General features: G+C 40.8%; 3 non-coding genes and 1 pseudogene across 3 annotated transcripts; all 4 read right to left on the bottom strand.

The window, feature by feature from the left end:
* Positions 1 to 5306: 5306 nt before the first annotated feature.
* On the bottom strand, positions 5307 to 5415 carry LOC132968418 (5S ribosomal RNA; annotated as a pseudogene).
* Positions 5416 to 5536: 121 nt separating this feature from the next.
* Positions 5537 to 5655, bottom strand: LOC132968155 (5S ribosomal RNA). Its single transcript, XR_009671002.1, has one exon. It is a non-coding gene; the product is annotated as a 5S ribosomal RNA (ribosomal RNA).
* A 121-nt stretch (positions 5656 to 5776) lies between these two features.
* On the bottom strand, positions 5777 to 5895 carry LOC132968063 (5S ribosomal RNA). Its single transcript, XR_009670913.1, has one exon. It is a non-coding gene; the product is annotated as a 5S ribosomal RNA (ribosomal RNA).
* Positions 5896 to 6016: 121 nt separating this feature from the next.
* LOC132968333 (5S ribosomal RNA) lies at positions 6017 to 6135 on the bottom strand. Its single transcript, XR_009671169.1, has one exon. It is a non-coding gene; the product is annotated as a 5S ribosomal RNA (ribosomal RNA).
* Positions 6136 to 10000: the final 3865 nt, after the last annotated feature.

Genomic DNA, 10000 nt, shown 5'->3' with positions numbered 1-10000 from the left:
CACGTAACAAACAAATGTATTAAATCCTCATCCGTACTTTCACATACACAACACTTTCTTTCATACCTCTCCTTATGGATCTGATGCAGGACGATGCAGGTGAAGATCCTCCTGTGCCTCAGTTTGAAATCTAGGTCAAATATTGCATGTGGTGTATGCGGAATGTTAATGTTCTTCCATATCATGTTGCTTGTTATGTCCGGGTATGTGTCTGTCCATTTTACTTCGGATGTGGGTTTCTGTATTCTATGTGTGATTGCGCACCTATACCAAATTTTTGTAGTGACATCTATAATGTTGTGTTTCTTCTCCCCTAGGCACAGGGAGATCCCCCCCACATCGTCCTGCATCACTCCCTCCTTCTCTTTGATTAATTTTTCCCATTCGCTCGACAAAGACAATTTTACATTTGCAAACACTCCCTCAATCACATCCTTTCTGCACACAAACCCCTCACCACCATTTGTAAATCAAAATCCCCCCCACAGTTCAGTAAATCCCTTATTCTAATATATCCCGCTTTCGACATAGCTTCACACTTAATTACCCTCTCCCCATTTTTAAAATACGGGCTCGAGAGGAAGGGCAGTCGTAGCACTGACCCTCTCGTTCCGCACTCTGGTACAGTCCAGGATGAAACCTGATACCACGCACTGAGTACTTCCTGGAAAAACCGTGGCAAGTGTTTAAATGAATCCGGGTTATTGATCTGGTACAGGTTGTCCTCGTTGTAGAGTCCAAAACTGCACAGATATTGTTTGAAGTGGTTTTTCCAAACTACGTTCCGGTTCTGGTCCATAAATTTGCCTATCAATTTGACTCTTAGTGCTACTTTTTTTGTAAGTAAATCAATCAAAGCTAGCCCCCCCTGATCTTTAGCCCCTATTATTGTTTTGTGAGCTATACTCGCTGCTTTGTTTTTCCAAATAAAGTCCCTAATGGTCTTTGAAATCTCCTTAAAGGCCCAGTCCGGAAGCGTACAAGTACTCAGCGCATGATTCACTTTGGACAACACGAGAGCATTTGTTACGGCTACCCTTCCTCTCAACAATAGACCCCTCGCTTTCCACAAATTCAATGTTTTTTTAGTTTTACCCACCACCTCTTTCCATGTTATATCATCACATTCATTCTCATTTTTCCCCATATTCACTCCCAACACTTTTCTTCTCTCACACACCGTTTTAAATCCCCACTTATTAACTAGATTGGATTCCTTACCTAGTAACATAATTTCTGACTTATTTTCATTTACTTTAGCCCCAGATGCTCTTTCATAAGTTTGTACATGTTTTAATATTAATTCTATATCCTCCTCTCCTTTTACCATTATATTCACGTCATCTGCATACTGTATTATTTTTACGTTTTCCTTACCTATACCTTTTATGTTTACGTCTTCCGATATCAGTGCTGCCAGCGGCTCTGGTACCAAGCTGTACAACAGCGCTGACATCGGACATCCTTGTCTCACTGACCTTGATATTTTAAAAGAATCAGTTAGTTCCCCGTTACATTTTATCTTGCTTTCCGCTCCTGTATACAACATATTTATCCATTCTCTCATTCTCTCTCCGAATCCAAACTTCTCTAACACCTTCCCCATGAACCCGTGATCTACTCTGTCAAAAGCTTTATTTAAATCAATCCCTAGCCATATTCCCCCCTCCCCTTCCATATCCCTGACCGTCTGTTTTATTGAAATGATTGAGTCTGCTATGTCTCTGTTTGGTATACTGTATGATTGTGTTTGTTCTATGATTGTTCCTATTACCTCCCTGATTCTATTGGCTATTGTTTTCGCTATGATTTTGTAGTCTGTGTTGAGTAGGCTGATTGGTCTGTAGTTGTCCAGATTTTTATTGTCCCCCTTGTTTTTGTAAAAAATAGTAACCACCCCTTCCCCTAAACTTTTTGGTATATGTTTCACTTTTTCCATATATTTACTCAATTTGTTCACCAAGGGCACCAGCTGCTCTTTGAAAGCTTGGTAGAATTCCGCAGTTAGGCCATCGCTCCCAGGACTTTTGTTTTTGTTTAACCCCTCTAAAGCACTTCTGATTTCTCCCTCTGTAAACTCACAATCACACCACATTTTATCGTCCTCGCTTAGTTTTTTCTTTAAGGCACCCAAAGCTCTGTTCACACTCACGCTATCACACTCCTGTCTCGAAAACAGGCTTTCATAATAGCCCTTTACTATTTCTAAAATTCCCTTTTTATCTGTCACACTTTTACCTGCTTCATTTAATAATTCGTTTATTTCTGTTCTTTTTTGTTTTTGTTTTTCCAGACCTAAAAAAAAGGCTGTACTCCTCTCCCCCTCATACATATATTGTATTTTACTCCTAATGGCTGCACCCCTACTCTTTTTAAGTTCAATCACTCCCAACTGTTCTTTTAAATGTATGTATTTTTCGACACCTACATTATCTACACTGTCAAGCGATGCTATTTCCTCACTTAGTTGTTTTCTCAAATTCTCTTCCTTTCTATTTTCTCTCCACTTTTTCTCTTTACTATAATTGATACACTTTTTTTAAATTCTGACTTTTACACTATCCCACCACACATTCATATCTTCACTCTCATTCCACTCATATCCCACATCATTCAACAATCTTTCCATACTTTCACAAACATTCCATCATCCAGCAAGCTTGCATTAAAGCACCATATCCCTCCTTTACGTACATTCGTTTCTTTTCTAAACGTGATTTCTATTCCAGCGTGATCGCTCCACATATTAGTTTTATATTCAACTTCTTTAATCCACCTCACTACCTCGCATGTCACCAAAGCATAATCTATTCTAGATTGTTTTAATCTATTTAGTACAATTTGTCTCCTGGAGAACACCCTCTCCCATGGATGTAGCAATCTCCAAATATCAATGCATTGTTTCGTTATCATTATATCTTTAAGTGTCCCCCTGCTCACATCCCCCTTAAACACATTATTTTTTGACACATCGGTGGGTGTCATCGCCACATTAAAGTCACCGATTATTATACAATTCCTTTCCCACCATTTGCTTATTGCAATGAAGAATGTTTTCCTTTCTTTTTCTCCATTCGGTGCATATATATTTATGATTCTTATATTTTTCGTTTCATACACACAGTCTATTACTATTATTCTTCCTTCTTTGTCTCCATAAACCAAATTTACCCCTGTTACCCGACCCGTTTTGACTAAAACCGCCACTCCTCTCGCCCTCGACGTGCCATTGGAGCAGAAAATATGGCCCACAAAGTCTTTTTTTATGTCTTCCACCAGGGAATCATCCCACCTGGTCTCCTGCAGGCACAAAACGTCATTCTGCAAGGAAAGAATCGCATGTCTTTTTTCTTTGTTCCTTAGTCCATTCACGTTAATCGAAAATAAATTAAAGTCCATTATCATAAAAATAAAAACAAAAAAAACGGATTTACAGGGGTTATTGTCAGTCATTATTTGTCCTTACATTTCAATTTTTTCACCAACTTTTTTCGTTGTCCAAGACTTAGTCTTTTTTGCGCACTCGCCAGTTCACCCACATCCATTTCGCTGCCCGTTTCATTGGGACTGGTGCTTTTACCCGTATTATTTAGCGTGATTTTTCTCCCTCCCGCCTGTCCAACACCACTCTCAGGCATCTCCCTCCCCTCTGTGCTCATGCTTACCCCCGGGTCTTCTGCCACGTCCCTTCCGTCTCCTTTTTTCCCTCTCTCGCTCGTTTTTCGCTGCTTCTGCTGTCCTCCCTCTCCAGCCAGCTCCGGCGTCTCCAGCTCGCACTCTGACGCCCGTTCTCCTCCGCTCTCTCTGCTCTGCTCCATTTCTCCGTCACTGTTCTCGTCTTCTCTGATCTCCTTCCTGCTTGCTCCGATCACCTCCTTCTCCTCCGCCTCCTCCTCGTACACCTCCTCCGCCTCGTCTTCATCCTCGTACACCTCCTCCACCTCGTTCTTGCTCTCCTCTCCGTTCTCACACTCACATTCATTTTCTCTTTTTTTACAGTTTGTGCATTTTGTGCTGTTCGCGCTGCACTCTCGCGCAAAGTGTCCCTGCACCCCACAGTTGTGGCACATAAATTCTGGACACTCTCTCAGGATGTGTCCCGGCTGGATGCACATCCTGCACACTTTTTGTTGTCTATCATGTATTACTCTAAAGTATTCGTTCCCCATCACAGTGTTAAACTTTGTGGAGTAAGGGAGTGACTGTACCTGGTCATTAAATCTGACCCGGACAAACCTCGTTCCGTCAGCTATCATTGTTCCAGGCCACATTCTGCGTTTTATTGGTGATGTCGGTTTCACTCCCCATCCCGTCAGCTTCCAAACTATTTCTTCATCTGTGATATACGCTGGCAGGTTTAAAAAAGACACCACCAGCTCATCATTATTTAGTTCTCTCGCCACGACTCTGGTCTCTCCGATCTTAAATCCATCCAGCAGCCTTTCCTTTCCTTTAATGTTGCTCACCGTCACCTCCAGTTTTTCAGGTCCCAGGGTTCTGCACGCCAGCAGGCCCCCACAGATCATTTTTATGTTGCTCATGACGTGATTTAGAGGAACTTTGTCTCCCACCATTTCAATGTTTAGTGTTAGTTTTCTCTCAAAAGACACTTTTGCTTCCTCTTTTTCTGCTCTCTCGCCACCTCTCCCATTCTCTGCATGCGGAGCAATCAGCCCGCCGCTCCTCTCTCTTCCTCTCTCTCTGTCATCCATTCCGTTCCCTGTTTCATTTGCCGTTTTCATCCGTCCTTTTTGTCCGTCGTTCTTCTCGTTGTCGTTTAATCCATTCCTTTGTTTCAGTGCCATGTTTGTTTGTTCACGTTGTTGTCCGTTCTCTTTTCCTTTTTCCATCTCTCCAGTCCGTGGTCCTGTCATCTTTGTGATCCGTCCGTGTGAGTTTGCTCGCGACATACGAGCAAACATTCACAAAAAACAAAAATTCTTCACAAAATTGTGGAAAAAAAACAGGAAAAAAGGTGAAAAGAAAAACGATCCCCCTAACAGTCAGTGACTGCTGGGGGACATTCACTCACAATCTGAGGTATTTAAATAAATCCAAAGCGCATCCAAAAAACAAACAAATTAGTCCAGCTGTCCTGCTCAGTACTGACACGTCAGCTCTCCTTCAGCACCACACAAACTCTGACAGCAAAAGGTGCGTGTTCAGGGTGGTATGGCCATAAGCCATTATTGTGTGCAGAAAGGGGACTTTTAAAGATGTCATGCCCTTGATTCTGGCTGAATTTTTGGACATGTGAATATGTCTCTATATGAAAAAAAAAAAACATATGATCAAAAAAATGAAAAAGCTTACAGCACCTGGTATTCCCAGGCGGTCTCCCATCCAAGTACTAACCAGGCCTGACCTTGCTTAGCTTCCGAGATCGGGCGTGTTCAGGGTAGTATGGCCGTAAGCCATTATTGTGTGCAGACAGGGGCCTTTTAAAGATGTCATGCCCTTGATTCTGGCTGAATTTTTGGACATGTGAATATGTCTCTATATGATAAAAAAAACATATGATCAAAAAAAATGAAAAAGCTTACAGCACCTGGTATTCCCAGGCGGTCTCCCATCCAAGTACTAACCAGGCCCTACCCTGCTTAGCTTCCGAGATTGGACGAGATCAGGCGTGTTCAGGGTGGTATGGCTGTAAGCCATTATTGTGTGCAGAAAGGGTCCTTTTAAAAATGTCATGCCCTTGATTCTGGCTGAATTTTTGGACATGTGAATATGTCTCTGTATGATAAAAAAAACATATGATAAAAAAAAATGAAAAAGCTTACAGCACCTGGTATTCCCAGGCGGTCTCCCATCCAAGTACTAACCAGGACCGACCCTGCTTAGCTTCCGAGATCTGACGAGATCGGGCGTGTTCAGGGTGGTATGGCCGTAAGCCATTATTGTGTGCAGAAAGGGGCCTTTTAAAGATGTCATGCCCTTGATTCTGGCTGAATTTTTGGACATGTGAATATGTCTCTATATGATAAAAAAAAACATATGATCAAAAAAATGACAAAGCTTACAGCACCTGGTATTCCCAGGCGGTCTCCCATCCAAGTACTAACCAGGCCCGACCCTGCATAGCTTCCGAGATAGGACGAGATCGAGCGTGTTCAGGATGGTATGGCCGTAAGCCATTATTGTGTGCAGAAAGGGGCCTTTTAAAGATGTCATGCCCTTGATTCTGGCTAAATTTTTGGACATGTGAATATGTCTCTATATGATAAAAAAAAAACATATGATCAAAAAAATGAAAAAGCTTACAGCGTCTGGTATTCCCAGGCGGTCTCCCATCCAAGTACTAACCAGGCCCTACCCTGCTTAGCTTCCGAGATCGGACGAGATCAGGCGTGTTTTTTTTTTTTTTATCTTTTATTATCAAAATTACAAAAACATTTATATTTCTTTCACATCATTTACAACAAATGCTATTACAATACATACACCCTCTAAATTAAACCTCCCCTCTGACGCAAACGGCACCCTAAAAACAATAAAAACATAGCATCAGAAAAAAAACTCAAACCACCCCTGATACCCCCAACTCATGACAACTCTTCTGAGTCCCTCCCCCAAAGCAAACACCCCTCTGAAAACAAACCACAAAAACATACAAAAACCCCACAGTATTCTCAAAAAACCACTGAGAAAAAAAAACCACCAAATCAAATCACCCATTTTCCCCAAGACCAAAAAAGAAGCCCTCGTACCAAAAAAACAAAAACAAAATAATTTAGACATCCCACATAATTCCCTCCTCATTTACTCTACACACATTCGCACCTTCCACAAACATTCTCACAAACTCACTCTCATTCGCTATGTACAACAATTTAAGATGTGCTTTCCATTCATTCACAAACATTCTCCACACATTCATTTTCTTACTTTCATACAGTGCATAATTCCTTCTGTTAAAAACCGCTTTTCTTGCAAAAGCCAAAATTATATTCATTACATTGTGATTTTTTTGTTTTGTTCCCACCCCCAACAACACCGACAATTCCCACCCCCTTTCATTCCAACACTCATTCTTACTGCATTTCCCCAACATTTCTCTTATTTTTCCCCAAAAATAAACCAATTCCCCACACGTAACAAACAAATGTATTAAATCCTCATCCGTACTTTCACATACACAACACTTTCTTTCATACCTCTCCTTATGGATCTGATGCAGGACGATGCAGGTAAAGATCCTCCTGTGCCTCAGTTTGAAATCTAGGTCAAATATTGCATGTGGTGTATGCGGAATGTTAATGTTCTTCCATATCATGTTGCTTGTTATGTCCGGGTATGTGTCTGTCCATTTTACTTCGGATGTGGGTTTCTGTATTCTATGTGTGATTGCGCACCTATACCAAATTTTTGTAGTGACATCTGTAATGTTGTGTTTCTTCTCCCCTAGGCACAGGGAGATCCCCCCCACATCGTCCTGCATCACTCCCTCCTTCTCTTTGATTAATTTTTCCCATTCGCTCGACAAAGACAATTTTACATTTGCAAACACTCTCTCAATCACATCCTTTCTGCACACACACCCTTTATTTTTTAAACCCCTCACCACCATTTGTAAATCAAAATCCCCCCCACAGTTCAGTAAATCCCTTATTCTAATATATCCCGCTTTCGACATAGCTTCACACTTAATTACCCTCTCCCCATTTTTAAAATACGGGCTCGAGAGGAAGGGCAGTCGTAGCACTGACCCTCTCGTTCCGCACTCTGGTACAGTCCAGGATGAAACCTGATACCACGCACTGAGTACTTCCTGGAAAAACCGTGGCAAGTGTTTAAATGAATCCGGGTTATTGATCTGGTACAGGTTGTCCTCGTTGTAGAGTCCAAAACTGCACAGATATTGTTTGAAGTGGTTTTTCCAAACTACGTTCTGGTTCTGGTCCATAAATTTGCCTATCAATTTGACTCTTAGTGCTACTTTTTTTGTAAGTAAATCAATCAAAGCTAGCCCCCCCTGATCTTTAGCCCCTATTATTGTTTTGTGAGCTATACTCGCTGCTTTGTTTTTCCAAATAAAGTCCCTAATGGTCTTTGAAATCTCCTTAAAGGCCCAGTCCGGAAGCGTACAAGTACTCAGCGCATGATTCACTTTGGACAACACGAGAGCATTTGTTACGGCTACCCTTCCTCTCAACAATAGACCCCTCGCTTTCCACAAATTCAATGTTTTTTTAATTTTACCCACCACCTCTTTCCATGTTACATCATCACATTCATTCTCATTTTTCCCCATATTCACTCCCAACACTTTTCTTCTCTCACACACCGTTTTAAATCCCCACTTATTAACTAGATTGGATTCCTTACCTAGTAACATAATTTCTGACTTATTTTCATTTACTTTTGCCCCAGATGCTCTTTCATAAGTTTGTACATGTTTTAATATCAATTCTATATCCTCCTCTCCTTTTACCATTATATTCACGTCATCTGCATACTGTATTATTTTTACGTTTTCCTTACCTATACCTTTTATGTTTACGTCTTCCGATATCAGTGCTGCCAGCGGCTCTGCTACCAAGCTGTACAACAGCGCTGACATCGGACATCCTTGTCTCACTGACCTTGATATTTTAAAAGAATCAGTTAGTTCCCCGTTACATTTTATCTTGCTTTCCGCTCCTGTATACAACATATTTATCCATTCTCTCATTCTCTCCCCGAATCCAAACTTCTCTAACACCTTCCCCATGAACCCGTGATCTACTCTGTCAAAAGCTTTATTTAAATCAATCCCTAGCCATATTCCCCCCTCCCCTTCCATATCCCTGACCGTCTGTTTTATTGAAATGATTGAGTCTGCTATGTCTCTGTTTGGTATACTGTATGATTGTGTTTGTTCTATGATTGTTCCTATTACCTCCCTGATTCTATTGGCTATTGTTTTCGCTATGATTTTGTAGTCTGTGTTGAGTAGGCTGATTGGTCTGTAGTTGTCCAGATTTTTATTGTCCCCCTTGTTTTTGTAAAAAATAGTAACCACCCCTTCCCCTAAACTTTTTGGTATATGTTTCACTTTTTCCATATATTTACTCAATTTGTTCACCAAGGGCACCAGCTGCTCTTTGAAAGCTTGGTAGAATTCCGCAGTTAGGCCATCGCTCCCAGGACTTTTGTTTTTGTTTAACCCCTCTAAAGCACTTCTGATTTCTCCCTCTGTAAACTCACAATCACACCACATTTTATCGTCCTCGCTTAGTTTTTTCTTTAAGGCACCCAAAGCTTTGTTCACACTCACGCTATCACACTCCTGTCTCGAAAACAGGCTTTCATAATAGCCCTTTACTATTTCTAAAATTCCCTTTTTATCTGTCACACTTTTACCTGCTTCATTTAATAATTCGTTTATTTCTGTTCTTTTTTGTTTTTGTTTTTCCAGACCTAAAAAAAAGGCTGTACTCCTCTCCCCCTCATACATATATTGTATTTTACTCCTAATGGCTGCACCCCTACTCTTTTTAAGTTCAATCACTCCCAACTGTTCTTTTAAATGTATGTATTTTTCGACATCTACATTATCTACACTGTCAAGCGATGCTATTTCCTCACTTAGTTGTTTTCTCAAATTCTCTTCCTTTCTATTTTCTCTCCACTTTTTCTCTTTACTATAATTGATACACTTTTTTTTTATTCTGACTTTTACACTATCCCACCACACATTCATATCTTCACTCTCATTCCACTCATATCCCACATCATTCAACAATCTTTCCATACTTTTCACAAACATTCCATCATCCAGCAAGCTTGCATTAAAGCACCATATCCCTCCTTTACGTACATTCGTTTCTTTTCTAAACGTGATTTCTATTCCAGCGTGATCGCTCCACATATTAGTTTTATATTCAACTTCTTTAATCCACCTCACTACCTCGCATGTCACCAAAGCATAATCTATTCTAGATTGTTTTAATCTATTCAGTACAATTTGTCTCCTGGAGAACACCCTCTCCCATGGATGTAGCAATCTCCAAATATC

This window comes from Labrus mixtus, unplaced genomic scaffold (assembly GCF_963584025.1).
Source record: "Labrus mixtus unplaced genomic scaffold, fLabMix1.1 SCAFFOLD_74, whole genome shotgun sequence".
Lineage (NCBI taxonomy): Eukaryota > Metazoa > Chordata > Actinopteri > Labriformes > Labridae > Labrus > Labrus mixtus.
This window is presented reverse-complemented; position numbering and strand designations above follow the sequence as displayed.